Genomic DNA, 18,459 nt, shown 5'->3' with positions numbered 1-18,459 from the left:
GTGTTCCTTTCTCTCCACACCCCCACCAGCTTCTGTTATTGGTTGATTTTTTGATTTCTTGATAGCAGCCATTCTTTCAGGAGTGAGATAGAATCTCAGTGTTGTTTTCATCTGAGATGCACTATTTTTTTTAAAGTAGGAAATTTTATTGGGATATAGGAATGTGGAATAAAAATAGCTCCTGAGAGACAGAACCTGAATGGATTGCCTGTACTCATTTTTTTTTTATTGTAGACCACTATGTTTCTTAATTCCTTAACAAGTATTTTTTCCTCTTCAAGAACTACTATGATTTGAATGTTCTGATTGTAGTATATTTTCACAGATCATTATTTTTCTTCTCATTCCTGCATTTTTCAATATTTTTGAAGTGATTCTTTTTTTTTTTTTTTTGGTACTGGGGATTGAATTCAGGACCTTGCACTTCCAAGGCAGGCAACAGAACCACTGAGTTAAATCCTTGGCCAATTGAAGGAATTTTTGTTTAGATTATCACTTTTGTATGGACTTGAGAATTCTAGGCTTGGCTTCCCATAGTCTACTCTAAATATTTTGAATTTAATATGGAGATGTATTGAATTTACATGTTAATTCAGGGGGAAGCTAGATAGGGTACAAAGGTGAGCTTTCCTATCCCTGACTGAATAAGGCTTCCTATTTATCCTGTTTAATCATCCTTCATTATTGGGATACATTATCTGCCATGGCCTGATCTCTGTAGGGCTTCACACTTAATAGTTGTATAGGGAATGGATCTGGAGGAAGGCACATCCTCTTCTCTGCTGGGCCTTGTTCCACCATGCCATCTTGTCACCTGTTTTCCCCCCAGGGGCCCTGCCTAGACCCTGGGAGGAAGTGAACAAGATGCATGTTCCTTGATCCCTGTGCGGATCATCCACAGAAGGAGGTGAGTTAGCCCTGGCCATGGTGATCTACAGAACACCGCTCCCAGCATGTATCTATATATCTAGATCTTCCTTTGTAAGCATTATATACACATGCAAATTATATGTATGCAAAAATTTTTCTCATCCTTCTTATTCCTGGTTATTTTTCAGGATTTGTTGAGAATGTGAAATAAAATCATTTATCTGCCACATTTTTATGTGTTTTATTTATGGCTTATGAGGAAAGCATCAAGTTCATGTATCAGGTTTAACTTAATTTCTTGGTTCCTTTATTAGGGTTTGCTGAGTCTTTTGAACTTTTAAAGTCTATGATCTTGTAGTGGCATTTTATATTCCCTCTTCAACTACTTATAAATTTTCTTTGTACTTTTCTTTTCACTGGTATTATGATGCTTGACTACAAAGTGACCCTGGGCTTCTTTGTGTTACTTCTCGTTTCAGTGGGAGAGCTTTCAATGTTTCACCATCAAATATTATTATATCGCTATTAGTTTTGGGGACCATAGCTTATAACAAATGAGTACATGTTTTTACATTTCTAAATTGCTTAGTTTTTTTTTTATCAAGCTATGGGAAAAATATTTCCTAGTTTTTATTTAAGGTATTTTTTTTCCTTCACTTGTTAATTTTTAGCATCTTATTAATAATGTGAAATACTGGGCCTGGGATTTAGCTCAGTGACACCACGCCTGACTTGCAAATGCAATGTCTTGAGTTCAATTCCTGCTACCAAAAAAAATGTGGAATACTTATTACGAGTAAAATCTTAATTGCGCATGGCTTGCTCTTCTTTTATAAGACTATTTGGAGTATACACTAATTTAGTATTTTGTATTTATCTTTAAGAGATTAGCTAATATTTCTTTGAAGTTCCATTCTTATTGAAGTTTCACATGTGCATATGCAATACAATGTGTTTCTTAAATGAAAGCATAGATAGTTTGTAAGGATGGATGAATTAGAGGGCAGAAAAGAAAGTGGTGACATCAAAAGGAAGGGAATATTTCACAGTAAATGGATGTAAGTATAGAGGAAAGGCATAAACTAAATTGAGAAGAGAATTTTATCATTGCTGCTTTCAAAAGTTTTATTCTTCAAAACTATAACAAATTTTGGAAAAATAAAAATTTTTTTTGTGCTTCCTGGACCTTACAGAACTGCAACTTTCCTCTTTGTTTTCACCTCAAGCCCTCACAGCCCTCTCTGCAGTTCCTGGTCTGATGAATTCATCTACTGAAATAAATTTCTCCTAAAATACACCCTGCTGCCTCACTCTCAGGGGTTTGCTGAGGGAAAAAATGGTACAGCAAAATAAATTAGATGAGAATTTATCCATGTTAACATTCTATGAAAAGGGATGGAATGTCTAATGGTAGGTAGAATGATTATTTTAGTAAAAATTGGACTATGTTCTTTGCTCTCAGACCTGTGTTTCAACATTACAATAGCCTAATTCATGGAGTGAGACACGAAAACTTCTGATACTGAATCAGACTTATTTCAGCTGTGTGAAAACAGATATGCTGTTTTGCTAGGGATTATGAGTAATAGTACTGTTACTCAGAGTGGACATAATCTATCTCTTTTAGACACACAGGGATTACTGTCTTCCAAAATATAATGCAACATTCCAGAGTAGGTTCCGCTGGGAAGTAGAAGTAGGAAGACCAACTTTGAATTGGAGCTTCTATTACATTCCTCAGTAATATGCTTGCATTTCCTTTGCCTTTTCTTTAGATTCTGACAAATGAACAAGATGCTAAACCTATTGTTGGATTATATTTTATGGAAGATAATTGTATCATATCTGGAAAGCAGGAATAAATGTAGGAAAATCATACTCCAGAGAGCTAGTGTTTCAGGAGAAGGGATCATGCAGATGTTAAGCAGCTGGTTTGCAGAAGAATGTCATGCAGACAGGCTTGTCTTGAAACCCTAGCAGCAAATAGGTTTGTCCTGGGAGCAGCCTGTACAGTAACAGTTCTGCCACTCATTACCTCCCTTAAGTCTTCAATTTCTTGAAATTGAAACTTGGCTTATACTATTTGTTATGACTTAGACCTAGAATGTTCCTCTCAAAGCTTCAGGTTTTTGAGATGGGGCTTCCGTAAGATGAATGGATCATGGGGCACCATATTCAGCTTCACTGAAGAGCTCAGTAGCTAAATGTCCTGTGCAGAGGAGGGGCCTGGTTGGAGATGGGTTACTGGGGCTGTGATGTGGAAGGATGTAGTATTCTCCCAGGTCCTCTCCCCTCTCTCTGCTTCCTGGATGCCGTGGGTGAAGCATTGTTTTCTCTACCATATCCCTTTGCTCTGCTGTTTCTGCCTTGGAGAATAAAACTATGAGCCAAAAAAATCCTCTCCTCCTTTAAGTTGTGAATTCAGCATCTTGTCTCAGTGACAGAAAAGTGACTAAGATGTTATTCTCCACTTTGAGATTGATTTTCTTGTTAGTATATGTTTGACTTTTAGCTAATTAAAATTTTTTCAACCATATATTTCATAACCATCTGTAGGATTGAAAGATCTATAACACACACTATTTTGGAAGACATAATAATGCAAGGGGTATCCTTTTATATATAAACTGTACACATGCTCTAAATCTTTAAAAAAAAACCTCCAAAATTTGAAAGTATTTCAGGTCCGAAGCATCTTGGGTAATTACTACACAATCTATAAAATATCCCATGTTTATAACTAAAGTACTATTTTTAAAGTATTCCATGACTTTACACAAAACAAGTCTGTATCTGAGGCTTTGTCAGAATTAAAGACAATTTGTATTATGTCTGCCAAGAGTCTCATCACAATCCTATGAAGGAAAGAAAGCAATAACTGCTTTAACTGCTATGTGGACTCTAAACTGTGTGGGTCCTGTTTGACTTTGTTGATGAAGCATTTTTTTCTCTGCAGAAACTGATAAGATCACACTCTTTTACTGTCATTTACCAAATAGCTTACAATGTCATTGCTTCTGCATAGAAAATCAGGCTCATTATGAGTTAAAAATGAAGTAGTTGTTTCAATTCAACAATTTCATTAAAAATATATTTATCAAGACCTCATGTGTATGTGACTCTATTCTGGCCATGGGTCTGGAGTTTTGACATAGAGTGGAGCTTTACTTGTAAAGTGTCATCAGTGGGTGATGCCAGCTGGGGCACAGTGCAGGGACAGAAAGCCAACTTCATCATCCTGCATTATTTTTTACTCTGATTGCTGTGATCATGACTTGAGGCCTTGGCACAAGTCCCACATTTCCTCTGGAAAACCTATCATTATCGTTCTTTAACCTTTCCTCAGACCATAAAAGATTCTTAATTTCAACAAAGAAATGTAATTGTGTCCCCAGCCTCCTCTCCCTAGCAGGCAAACAAATTGCTCAGGCAGAGGAAAAACAGTTCTAATGATAATTGCTCTGTGAGAAAACAGAGACTTAGCTGGACTTTTGAACCCATTGGTAATTTCTTTCCTATTTTTGATCATCCTGCCTTGTTTTCCAGCTACCTGTAAAAATGATAATGTCAGTGAGAAAGTAAACTTTTCAAGCCGCGTATTGGATAATCATTCGATATTGAGTCATCACACACACACACACACACACACACACACTATTTTGAATGATCTCATGATATAATGAGGACAATTTTGCACCTGAGGAAACAGATTAAGACAGGTGAAGGTTTCAACCAGATCAGAAGAGGAAGAATATTTTTAGTGTTGATTCTGCCATCCTGTGTCACCCAGGGCAGCATGGTGGCAGTCCCTGTGCATTAGCCACACTCAGAGCAGTGAGGGGCAGAAGGAGTTTGTGAGCAGGAGGAAACAGTTACCCAGGTTGGTTTCAAACTCCTGGGCTATCTCAGCTCTATCTTAGCCTCCAAGTAGCTGAGACTCCAGTCATGTCCCACCATGGCCAGATTTAATTAAGTTTTAAATAAATCTATGGGACCATTAAAGCCCATTTTTCACCGGTACTGTTGTAGTTCTGAAACTTAAATCTCAGAAGGGATCAACAGCATAGGGAAGCATTGATGATTAGGTTACAGAGCTTCAACATCTGTCTCCATCACAGTCTGGAATTTGTCATTGAAAACTGTAAAGTGGCAGAAGCTCACAATTTAGAATTTTCTAATACTTCATTATGGGGCCAAATTTGATTTTTAATAGCCCCAAAGACTCAATAAGCTACATTGGGATCATGTAACTATGTTCCAGGAGTGTCTTCTGAAAATTAAAAGTAGTGCCCAGACAGTACTTGCAAGGCTCATTTAAAGTAAACAGGCAAGCCCAATTATAGGAACACTCCTCAAAATATCTGCACATCCACTTCCAAAAGATTCCAGGATATTGTGGCTCTGTGTGCAAAGACTCATTAGAAAGAAAGAAATCTCACCACTGTGACAAGAGTCCTCATCATGTAGCACTGAACGCTAGTGAGTGTGCATGGAATTCTTTGTGCAGCTCTGAGAAAGATCAACACTCTCTGAGATGTACTTGGTCTCCCATATTTAAAGTGCCAGATTCTCTTTATTTTCTTCCCTAATTTTGTTGAGAAAATCAGCCCCTCATTGAAAAGCCAAGTGAGCCTCAGGACCAAGTACCAGGGTAGTGGTCTGCACCTTTTGGAAAGTGACTCAGCATGGCAGAGGGTCTATGACTGTGCTGTTGGGGGAGTGACATGATTTTAACATACTGTTTCCCTACCCATACATTGGCATTAAGTACACTGATGGTGTGATAAGACTGCATATACCTCACATTATAATTTCTGCTGTGGCAAAGTGAAATTATGCTGTCTGGTAAATGTGTTAGAAATGTATTACTCTACACACTGGAGTACACTTAATCCCATGTACGCCAGGATTGTCCTGACTACATAAGAATAGAGCTCTACTGCAAATCTGCCTTAAAAATAACATGCAGACTGTGGTGAAGATTATCCTCTGCTTACATTATGAAGAGAGGAGTGCACTGCTGACTGGGATGATGGTCTTTGCCTTCAACTTTCCTGTAGCAAGCAGACATGTAATATTATGTAGTGTACATTACAGCTTTCCTTTAAGTTAAGAAATGTTTCCTTTAAAAATAATCATTGTTCCAAATGTGGGAATGTTCACCCCAAATCACAGTCTCCTTTACTATGGTATTTCCAAGAGAGAGCATTTGTTGAACAGAAAGTGGTGATCTAACTGTATGCTCGAAAGAAAGCAAACAGTATTTTGTCACTTCTTGAGTGATACACCAGTTTATTTCACTTGCTGTAAAATAGTCACTTCTGAAATTTCAATAACAATGACTGAGGGCCGGGGATTTAGCTCAGTGGTTCTGGTGCCTGCCTCGCAAGAGCAAGGTCCTGAGTTTGATCCCTGGTACCAAAAAAAAAAAAGAAAAGAAAAAAACAATGAAAAATTTTGGAACATAAATATTCACTTTCACCTTATCATAAGCAAGAGATGCACAGTTGAAAGAATTCCACCTTTTCTTAAATTTTAATAGTCGATTTGAATGTGAGAAAAGTATTTTGGTAAAAAATGTGGTGGTGTTTTGTGGCAAAAATAGCCTAGTGATCTCCTGCTAAGATCATCATATTCCAACACAGTGAGTTCATAGAGACTCTTCCCAGATGTGGCCACCTGAGTGGTGGGCTTCTATGGGTTGAAAAATTCTAGACCCAGAGGGTGCCATAAATATTCCTGCTTCTTTATTATGGATATGTTAATGCCTATGTACATAATGGTACAGTGAATATTTTTGACAAGAAGTTAAAGTAAACAATGAACATGGTGAGAAGAATAAGAACATCTTTATTTTATTGAATTTAAGGTGGAAATTCTATTTCTGAACTGCAACCTGTTTTACATGATATTGAAAAGTACCAACCAAATTGCTGATGAGTAAGGCAGAGATGCCCAGGTGATGGGCATTTTAATATGTATTCTTTTCAGTCCTAGGAATTTCATTTTGGGCCAGGGATGATTTAGCTCAGTGGTTTTGCTGCCTGCTGCCCAAGTGCAAGGACCTGAGTTCAATCCCTGGTACCAAAAAAAAAAAAAATTCATTATAATGAAATGAAGGGCATGAAGCACTCTTATTTGCATAAGAAATCTAAGCATACATACAGAGAACAGGACGGGACTTTATTTACTTATATAGAGCAATATATATAAAACAAATTTTAATTTGCATCTATTTGGGATAGCAATGCCGATTCCTTGCACTTTCCTCTATTAGGTTTAATTACTCTTAGTCTAGATTTGCATTAAGATAAGTATGTGTTTATAATAGATTAGTAATAAGTGTAAAAACCTCTCAACTGATATTTCAAAGTCTTTATAGATGAATTTAATCACATTACTATTATCAAAATAATTGGTGATTACTTTGGCAGAATTGATAATTCATAGTCACAAAGTAAAATAATTGCATAATATGTGTACACTTTCAGATAAAATCTTATGATGACAGGGACAGAATGGTAAGCCTTTTGGGTCAGAGGTGAGGTCCACACAAAGCACAGCCTGATACCTTTCCCCAGCCTGTGACAGGGAGGGCACCAGCACAGTCTTTCCAGCATCCCAGGTGGAAGGCCCAAGTCTCTGCTGTGCATGTGAGAAGACCTCACTATGCCCGAGCACAAACCTGCTCCCAGATGGGGCTCCACCCTTCTGTACCAGGACTCAGGGGATCCTCCCACACCCTAGGAGAAGGAGCTTTCTCAGCACATTTCTTGGGCACAGAAGACACCAACAGAGGAAGGGAAGGTCACCGTGCTGAGGAAGACCTCAGGCTGATGGTGCTGCTCCGTGCACACCATGACCACCTCCTCCTTACATAGGGGACAGCATTAACACATGGCACCCGAGAGGCAGAGCTACACCTGAACAGGTCTTGAAAGCCTCTAAATCTGCCGCTCCACAGAGCCTGTATTCTAACAGAAGGTTTCTCTGGGGACCTTGCAGGCTGACTTTGGAGTGGACTAGAACTTTCTGCTCTCTCTGCTGCTGCAAACACTTGTGACTATGCATTTTTTGTGTGTCCTAACTGGCACACCCCACAGCTCTGCTCCTGGGTCTCCTGCCAATGAGACCTGCTCTCCCCTTCTGTGACTTCAGGCTTGGGTCAGCTGGAGCAGCACCCACCTCTGTTGTCTGTTACTCATTCAAGCTCTATCACATGGGCAGTTAAAGCCTGCAACTGGCCCTGTTCATCATTTGATGCTTTGGCTTCTGGGGGATGGAGGCTTAGAAAGTCCCTGCAGATATCCTCTCCTGAGAAGGTCTGGGGTGGGAATTGAAGTATGGATCTTGATCTGTGCTGAATTCAATGACTGATTTAGAATGAGGAGAGGAGGAAATGGTGGCACCCCAGCCTGGCCAGGAGGACACACTTCCCACTGTCATGCTGCCTTCCAGTCCTGAGATTTTCACAAAGATAGCAAAACACAGATGTGTTCAAAGGTTCCAGAGCAGTGATTATCCAGATGGGGATCATCTCTTTCATCTCAGCTCAGAGAGCAGGTGTTAGATGTGGAGCCTCACCCTGCAGACCCCACTCTGGCCTCTTTAACATGCACAGGCTCCTATAGCCCACATGTACCCCTACGTCTACATGGGTAGACCTGGTGCTCTCAGTCATAATGAGCTGTGTGTGCTCATTAGTCCTCTGTCCTCTCTGTGCCACATTTTCTTTATCTCCAAAATGGTGGTAGTAAGAGCCGAAAGTGTGCCTGCTACAGAGTAGATTTTCAGTACATACCAGCCCTTAGCAGTGTTCCTAGGTCCCAGGCAAATGTCTCAGAAGTTAGTGCCAATTCTCACATCCCTCCTAATCACACAGAAATGGAATCAGCTGTACATGTATTAATTACAGAAGGAATGCACACTGACCATGCAAAGTGTGAAGGGACAATGACAGCTGCACTTGCTGCATGCTGACCACATTCCACAGACCTTCCATGTACAATTCTCACTACTGTCTTAGCAGCCAGCTACTACTGTCAACCTCACAGATGTGGAAATTATGGCAGAGGAAGGTGAATGCACTTACCTGGTAACACAGCTATATAGACACACAGCTGAGATTTGCTCCCCAATGTCCTATCTTTGGAGTTCATAGTCTTTACCTGCTCGTTACCCATGCTACCTGGAGAAAAGAAAACTCATGGTGTCTGTCTCTCAAGCACTGCTCATATTTCCCATTCTTTACAGCCATTTCCCATCATGGCATATATATACACACATGCAAATAGAAAAGAGTATCCCTGTGCCTGGACATATTCCATCAGCTCAGGACACACAAACTTGACATCATTTTAACATAAGCATGTGTGTATGTAATATGAGCAGTGGCAGTTACATATTGCTACCGCAATGTCCCAAAATTCTGTGGCCCTAGACAGTGACCACTTGTCACTTGCTCCTGGTCCTGCAGTTCGACTAGGACAGGGTGCTCCACAGTCAGCAAGGCACAGTTCCAGCTCCCATGCATGACAACTTGCTTCCTTTGGTGTGACCCAATGAAAGGGAGTGGGTCCTAGAGGACATGCAGCTGGATAACACTGAGTCTACTGTCCTTATCTGTGTTGATCACAAGCCTGACAGTGACCTTGGCAACCAGGTACCTCTAAGACCAGCTGCTGGTCCCCTGTCCCCAAGTACAGAAATGTGAGCAGGGGACAAGAACTCACCAGGGCTGGCACGGAAGAGAGGCAGTGCTGGTGGAGCCACCTGCGCGGGATACTTCAGGATGTGGGTCCAATTGGGCGAAACTCAGCCAGGAACCAGGGCCAGAAAGGTTTCCATGCAGTGCCCTGTGGGACAGCTGTCAGAAGAAGAGGAGTGAGTGGGCGGGGCACAGTGCATAGAGTGGGCAGGGTCAAATCAATGGGCGGGGCCGGCCTGACTAACCCTATCAGAACGCATAGAACTGCAGGGACGGGCGGACCCACCAGAATAAACCCAGTGAGGCGAGTGAAGACCAAGGGAGACTGGGAATGGATCCCAGAGAACCTCTAAGGAGTTCGAAAGTTGGAGCTGTGCAGGGTGCTGTGGAGCTGAGCAGGTGAGAAGGACAGATGGGCGGGGCTTCCTGGAGGCCTTGGGAGTGGGAGAGAGGCTACTGCTCTGGAAATCCTGCCAGACATCACCTTGGGACCGCACCCTTTGAGATGCAGAGAGAAAGCAGGCTCCATGTTTGCCCCTGGCCGGGGTGGAATGTCAGACAGACTCTTTTCCACTGGTGGCCTCAGTTTCCACGTTTATAAACTTAGAGCAATGAGGGGAGGCACAAAGCACCAGTTGTGCAGCATTCCTTGTTTATATCCACTCCTGGATGGTGTGGACTCTCCATGTATTCATAGGTTGGATGCTGGGTCTTCTGCTGGAATTCATCTCTTGGGTCCTCTTACCCTGGGAAAGTCCTGGAGAATGTCACTTTAGAGACCTGTTTTCCTGGAAGAATAAATTGTCCCTAATTCCTTCACAGAGGCATCTCCTGTAACTGGAAAGTCAGAGGGTAAGTATTTGATGCAAATCCACAGGGTTCAGCCTGGTCAGGGTCCCAGTTACTTTTTTTAAAATATTATTTAATTGGTACATTTTAGGTATACAATATAATGACATTCATCATTGGAAATTTGCAGCTTTACATAGTCTCTCTTGGTTCTTATTTTTCTCCCTTCCCCTCCCCTCCCTACAACCCCTCCATCCCTCTCTATTTGCAAAGACTTTGTTTCCATTTTTTCATTTTCTCATATTAATTCCATTCCCTTCTTTCCTTTCCCCCACCCCTCCCACTTGCCCTTCCCCCTTGCCCCTTTTCTTCCTATTTCACATTATCCATTATACCTTTTAGTCCTTATTTACACATTCAGTTTCTCACACTAGAGAAACTTCAGTATTTACACATGTGTGAACAGACATTTCTCAGACAAAGAAGTAGAAATAGAAAATAAACATATGGAAAAATGTTTGACATCACTGGTCATTCGAGAGATGCAAATGGAAACAACACTGAGATTTCACCTCACTCCAGAAAGAATGGCTGCTATCAAGAAATCAACCAATAACAAATGCTGGTGGGGCTGTGGGGAAAGAGGAAACCTGCTCCACTGCTGGTGGGAGTGTAGACTGGTGCAGCCACTGTGGAAATCAGTATGGAGATACCTCAAAGAACTAGGACTAGAGGTCCCATTTGACCATGCAATTTCCCTGCTGGATATGTTCCCCCAAAGAATTAAAAGAATCATACCACAGTGATATATGTGCACCCAAGATCATAGCAGCACAATTTGTAAGAGCCAAAACTTGGAAGCAGCCCAAATCCCCATCAACTGGAGACTGGATAAAGAAGATGTGGGGTTTTTTAAAAATATAAAATAGAGTACTACTCAGCCATAAAACTGAGAAATTAGAGACATTTATAGCTACATGGTTACACATTGAGGTGATACTCCTAAGTGAAATAAACGGGACACACATGTGTAAATACCCAGTTACTTTATTTACATCCACATCCCATGGTCCTTGAGCCTGGACAGTGGAAGAATACTGAGTGGGAGGTAGGCATGGTCCATTGCAGAGCAGTGTCAGTTGGCCCACTGTTGGCATCTGGAAATGAGGAAAATAGCTCAAGTGACACCTGATGGGAAGAATCTACCCCAGCTCCATTATTCACTGAAAGAGCACTTCTTGATGGATGGATCACAGGATCTGTATTTTGGCAGTATTATCATTTAGTCTTTCATAGAAAAATACTCTCCTTGTACTGTTACATAAAACATTGTTATGTACTAGGCACTGTCCTAGGCAGCAACAGTAATAGACTGCACAAATCAGCCAGGAATCCCGGCTTCTATTCTACTAGAAGGCTGCTGCTCCAGTGATCTGACCTAAGTAAGCAGGCATTACACAGGTCTGAGGGACTGACACATTAGGCATTTGAGCTGTGGCCACCGTCCATGGCTACATTTCCACTGCTAAATAATTGACCATGTGACTTAGATAGCAAAAGCCCTTTTTTGCCTATGACACAAGCAGAAGTTGGTCTTTGCTCACTTCTGCAGTGCTATCTTCTCATCATCCCCCCCAGATTTGAGGAACACCTAGCTGCTCACCCCTCCCAGTCCTTATTGCTGGGCTTTGCTCTATGTGGTCTCCACCACTTCTTTAAAGTGCTGAACTACATATGAGACATGAGAAAGCACCAAAATTGTGTGTAATTTCTTGGCTAATGGCCAGTGGAATCTTAGCATCCTGGCATGTTTACTTGCAGTTTTAGGAAGCCCCTAAGCACTTGTTTTATAAGCAACCTATGTTTTTAGTGCAACATGCATTGAATTTTATATGTGCAATTAGTTTTTCATCTATGAAAAGGAAAAGCAGTGTTATGACATGCAGTCCCCATTGTGTTTTACTGCATCATCTCTGTGTGGAGCAAAAGCCACACTGTTTCATTCAGCAGCAGGCAAGGGTCTGATTCACTCATGGCCTGGTCCTGTAGCTGTTGTTGCTGGGAGCTTTATGAAACTGTGCCAAGGTGGGAGGCATACTTTCTCATTGATATGTGCTGACTTTAATAAACCCAGAGCCTGTTAAGTGAAAGGATTTTCCCTAAAAAAAAATCCCATTTATTTTTAAACAATTGATGGAGTAATAAGATACTTTCATGACAAAGAGCACCTTAGGAACTTCATGAATACCAAACCAGCACTCCAAAGAATTTTACACAATATCCTAGGAACTGACATTGAGAATCAAAACCCCAGGAAGCAAAGCAAAATGAACCCATCTGGCATGACAAGAAATTACACGTAAAGGGGGAGAACCCAACAAAAAGAAAACGTCATGGCAATGACAAGTCAATACGTTTCAGTTATAACCATCAATGTTAATGGTCTCAATTCACCAATCAAAAGAAATAGAAGGCAGAATGGGTCAAGAAGCAAAATCCAACAATATGCTGCATACAAGAAACACACTTCATTCAAAAGGAAACTTGTAGACTGAAAGTTAAAGGGTGGAAAACAATACTCCATGAGACAGGAACCCCCCAAAAAGCAGGAGTAGCTATCCTCTTTGCAGATCAAGTAGGTTTCAAACCAACCCTGATTAAGAGAGATGAAGAAGGACCCTACATCCTTGTAAAGCGAAGAATCCAAGAGGAAGATATGACAATCATAAATATCTATGCACCAAACACTGGTGTGCCCAACTATATAAAACAAATCCTAACAGACATGAAAAGTCATATATGCACTAATACAATTGTAGTGGGGGACCTCAACACCCCACTGTCACAGATAGATAAACTAGACAAAAAATAAGTAATGAAATATTAGAACTCAATCGAACTCTTGAACAAATGAACTTAACAGATGTTTACAGAGTGTTGCATCCCACAAAATCAGAATACACATTCTTCTCAGCTGCACATGGGTCATTCTTCAAAATAGACCACATACTCACACACAGAACATGTTTAAGTAAGTGCAAAGAAATTGAAGTTATCCCCTGTATATTATCAGACCATAGTGCAAAGAAATTGGAGATCCATAGCAAAAGAAACTCAAAAATGTTTAAACAATCAAGTACTAGATAAAAACCAGACATTCTGCTCCATTATTTCTTTTGGGTTTTTTTTTTTTTTAGCGAATTTCTTTTATTTGAACTGTGTAAGATTGCATATACCTCCTCATTTTCAGTGGGTTCAAATATATTGTATTGCATACAAAATTAAAACAGTGACTGTCCCCTGGTCTCTGCTGGCATGGCATAAAGGCACATTTCATCATATATACACGACTTTTCCACAGTGACAATATTTACGGTGAGGAAAATAATAGAATGATAGCAGTAGTGTTTATTTTACTTCACAATTAGAATTTATATTGGCAGTCCTGTAATGTAATGCACACAATAAGTTATAACCATACATTTTCTCTTTTTTCATATGAAGCAAGTATTGTCACAGTGCAAATGCCTAAGAGTATTAGTGGGTTTTCCTAGAATGTTCTAGGAACCTTTCAAGGAAAGTCACTTGGCTTGTGGGGTCCCTTTTAGAAGCTGCTCCTTCAGGGTTTGTCTTGTTCCACATCTCAGTTTTAGTTTCTTCCTGTGCTCATGGTCCCTACTTCCTGGAGTTGTGATGATTCAGTAAGACCTAGTGTGTGAAAGGCTTTGAAGGCTGTGGTGCTGAGAGCAGGACAGACGAGCTCCTATTACTCTGGCATGGCACTGTGGGTCCTGTGGAGGAGGTGCCCATTTCTCCTGCTGGACCAGACTAGTGCCAGGGTGGCTTTGTGTTTTGAACCTGTTTGTATTTTAACACAATTGTGCTCCTGTCCATGTAGCCTAGGGCAAAGTTTGCCAAAGTGCTGTGTCAGTTGTGTGGCTAGAGGCCAAATTCATACAAAGGAGTCTACTCTGCCACTCTCAGACATTTTCAGCCCCTGCTTCCCTGGGATGGCAGTGGAGCCCAGCTCCTGCCCACTATCCTGTCAAGGTGCTTCTCTGGCAATCTCCTGTGTGAAGATCAATACCCACAGCTCAATGCACCTGCAGCTCATGTCTTCCAGGGCATCTCCTTATTCCTCTTCCCATACTGGGCCTCCTTAGTTTCTCTCAAAAATGAGCTTATTTGTAAATATGCTGTGGCACCTCTTTCCTACTAAGACCCGCAGGTTTTTATTATATCACTCAAGGAATAGCCCATTAGACATAGTACAAGCCTTGATTTGTTGTTCTGAAGTTGGTTTTAGAACAACCAAGGTCTCTACTATGCTGACAAGTTGAAATGCTTCATTAGGAAAATCAGCTGCATTCCACTGGCAGGAGGATGGAGGCAGAGAGGAGGACTTGGTCAGACTGAGTCTGATTTCTAATCTTTAGGAGACCAATTCTTAGGTTTCCCAGGATGTCTGGCCTGGCTATGGTTTGGAGTTCAGCTCCCATCAAATGTGTCACTTCTCTCTCAAGCAGTCACTTCAGCAGCTGTCTTTTCCTCTCTTTGAGGTAGCTGTCTGGACCCAGAGTCCCTTCCCTGAGAATCCAGGAATCTCCCAAAATGACTCCCATCTTTTTACCCTTGACAGGCTATAAGAGAGGTAGCCATGTGTGGTGAACTAAAGGGTGCTTGTAGGAACCGAAGCCCTTTACAGTGTGGAGACACTAAGGGCTGGTGTGATAATTAATTGTGTCAACTTCAATAAGAAATGCCTAGCACATTAGATCAGCACAGTTCTGGCATGACTGGATGACTGATTTAACTCAAGAGGTAAGAACCACCCTGAATGTGGTGGCACCAACCAATAGGGTTGTAGTCTTGATGGCTTAACAAGGAAAAGAAGAAAGACTCACTTTTGCTTCTTCAGAGGAGCTCCTGTCTTTGCCTTCACCTTTGGACCTCCATCTCCAGGCTTCCAGTGCAGACTCTTCAGCCTTCCAGGACAGAACCTTCAGCTTCCTGATATGGACTTGTAGGGCACTCTGTAGCGAGCTCCAGGTCTTCCACCTTTGACTGGATCCTCCGGTCTTTAGCATGCCAATGGCCTTTTGCATTCTCCATCTCTAACTTTGCAGATATATATATATATATATATATATATATATATATATATATATATATATACACATACACATATGTTAAATGTGTTCTGATACATGTGACCAGCTCTATTTTCTTCCTACATATGGTCAATAATAATTAACAATGCATCTCATCAGAGCTGCTGTTTAATTATGCTTTACCCAGCTTGGGCTGAGCCTGTCCTGTGCATTGGTTTGTTTACTCCCCCCACAACCTGGCATCAGATATTTTTTATTCTCATTTGCAAATGAGGAAACTGAGTCCTTGAGAGTTAGCTTACCCAAGGTCCAGCCCCTCTGGGCAGTGGGCAGGCTGTGAACCCAGATGTATTAGCCTATAGAGCCTGCTTTGAACCCACCTGGCTGCATTCACAGCCCCTCACCAGGCAAAAGGGGCAGGAAGTGTATCTCCAGGCTGAGGGAAGAGCAGGAGGAAAGGCCTGAAGCCGGGGTGGGGCAGAGGGTGACTGTTGGTAGGTGGTCAGTAGTGTGGCTTTGCTCAGTGGGAAGAGAGACATGTGGATGGAGCAGAGGTCCCTGAGAAAAGGTGGCAGCCAGGGAGTTCACACACTGTGGCCTAGTTTTAATGATGTGAGGCTGTTTCCTTACCAAGCTGAGCCCAGATATGTGCTCCCTCAATCTCTGAATCTTCCAGGTGTGGCTTGAGAGTCTCTCTTTGGACATGGGCATCACATGGAGAATTCTGAGGCCACAGGGACAGTGAACTGCCCTGGATCAGAGCTGGCAAGGACAGTGTTTTCTCACTTCTGTATTTCCTAAATCATAGTATATTTCAGCTTGTGTCATTGCAGATTTCTCCCCCCCCCGCCCCCACCCATTGGCAAGAGAGAAAAACTACAGTGCACTTTGTGGCTTCTGGTGAGATATTCTAAATAAGCCCAGATACTATTCCACAGCAAATTGTTTGCAGGGCAGTGGAGCACAGATCTTTCAGGCTGACTTGGATGTCAGTCCATTACTCTGTCCCCACAGGAATGGTCATGCTGGTGAGCACAGAGAGCATCAGCTAGGCTAATTGTTTTAAACTCAGTGATAATGCGCACCATTCCTTATTGAGGGCACGCTAGGGCACTGCATGCAGAAGCCTCATCTGATCCTCACAGCAGGTTGGCAGCATCGTCCTAGGAGTTCCCATTTCACAGACAGGAGAGTGGAGGCTCAGGAAGGCAGAGTGCTTACTCAAGGTCACCCAGCTGAATTACTGTACAGAGGAGGATTTGACATTTTCCTTATTCAAATTCTGAGCTGAAGCAGCCCAGGTGTCCTAAGAGGGCAGCTTCCTGGGCTTCTGCGTGGAAACTTGACCTGGAGAAGTGGGTGGGTTGAGAATGGTGCCCAGAGACCCCGGTTCCAGTCCCTGGCCCCCTGCATCACTGGGACCTTGGGAAAGACCGCTGAACCTGTCATTCTAGGAGGATCCTCAGGGTTGATGGCCATGCCTCTGGAGTCTGTTCTCTGCCTCTGGTGACAGGAGGAGGATTGGCCAAGGAAGGATGGGGAAGCAGCAGGATCCATCACTGCCCACCTCCATAGCCTGTTTTCCCTGGGCCCCTGGCTCCCTTGCTTCTCCCACAGACCACACCTATCAGGGCCACTGGTCTTGCTGCCCCTCAGCCTGGATAACTATCTCCCCACAGACATCCCCATAGTTAGTTCCTGCTCGAGCTCCTCCTCCCATCTCTTCCCTGTGCTATGTATGTCAGAGTCCTCATCTGTCACTGAGTGAGTGGTTCTTCCTGTCTTTCCCCTTCAAAAGCAAGGCCATGTCTGAATCCTTCACTGTGGTTTCCCCAGCCCCTAGCAAAATTCCTGAAATGCATTAGGTGTTGCAGAAGTGAGTGTAGAGAGAAGGTACAGGGCATGTGTTGATGGATCCAGAAGGTTAGGGGAGAGCAGGATTTCATGTAGGTTCTTTCACTGCTGAGCAGGACAGAGGATGGGGTTGCTCAGGGAAGACTTCAACCCCAGAGCCGGGTGGCTCTCCTGAGGGCACAGTCAGTGGCAGCAGAGCCGTGTCCACTCAGCAGCCCTGTGTAGAAGCTCTAGAAAGGATTAGAACAGCCCTCTGATATGAAGGGGTGTTGGGGGGGAGTCATTCTGAATGGAATTGGCACCATGATCTTCAGGCAGGAAGTTGGTCAGTCTCCAGGCCAGGGTCTCTGTGTTTGAATCCTTGCAGCCCACATTATATCCCTGGACCTCAGTGTCCATATCTGTAAAATCAGCATAAAAATGGTCCACACCTCATGGTGCTGTTGCTGGACAAATGTCTACTGATGTGCAGAGTGCTTAGAGCACATGTGGCCGGCTGTGAGCATTTTAGAAGTGGTCATTCTTTTTATGAACTGTAGCTTTGGGCCTCTCCCCGCACTGTGTCTGCAGCAGTGACACGGATGTCTTGTTACCATCCTTGCAGATACTCACAGGAGTCACCTGCAATGGTGTGGAGGAAATGGTTCAGTGGAGGGGCTGCCCCAGGGGTTTAGAGGGTCTGGCTGACAGCAGCATGTAGATCAGGATCTGAGGATGTCCACTGGAGTGGGTGGGGACTCCTGTGGCCTCTGCATTGACATCCTGGCTCTGCCTGAAAAGCCACCTCATTTCTCTGAGCCTCAGTTTCCCAACGCCATCTGGTGTACATGGAACAAGCATGGATGGGTAGAGTTTAATGTGTCTTCTTACCCTGAGTACCATTGGAAGGTTTCAGGATTCTTTTCTACTTTCAGTCTGCTATCACACTCAGTTTTCAACTCAGCAAGCCATCCTTCTTAAGAGGACTGGATAAATTATTTGGGTTTTTTTTTTGGTACCAGGGATCGAACTTGGGTCCTTGCACTTGTGAGGCAAGTGCCGGAAACACTGAGCTAAATCCCTGGCCCAAAGGATAAATTATTTGATAAGTTGTAATTGGTAGCAGTTGAATGCCACCTCTTGACAGAA

Source organism: Heterocephalus glaber, unplaced genomic scaffold (assembly GCF_053883595.1).
Source record: "Heterocephalus glaber isolate CG9 unplaced genomic scaffold, H.glaber_assembly_v1.0 deba00001859, whole genome shotgun sequence".
Classification (NCBI taxonomy): Eukaryota; Metazoa; Chordata; class Mammalia; order Rodentia; family Bathyergidae; genus Heterocephalus; species Heterocephalus glaber.
Note: the sequence above shows the minus strand (reverse complement) of the source record.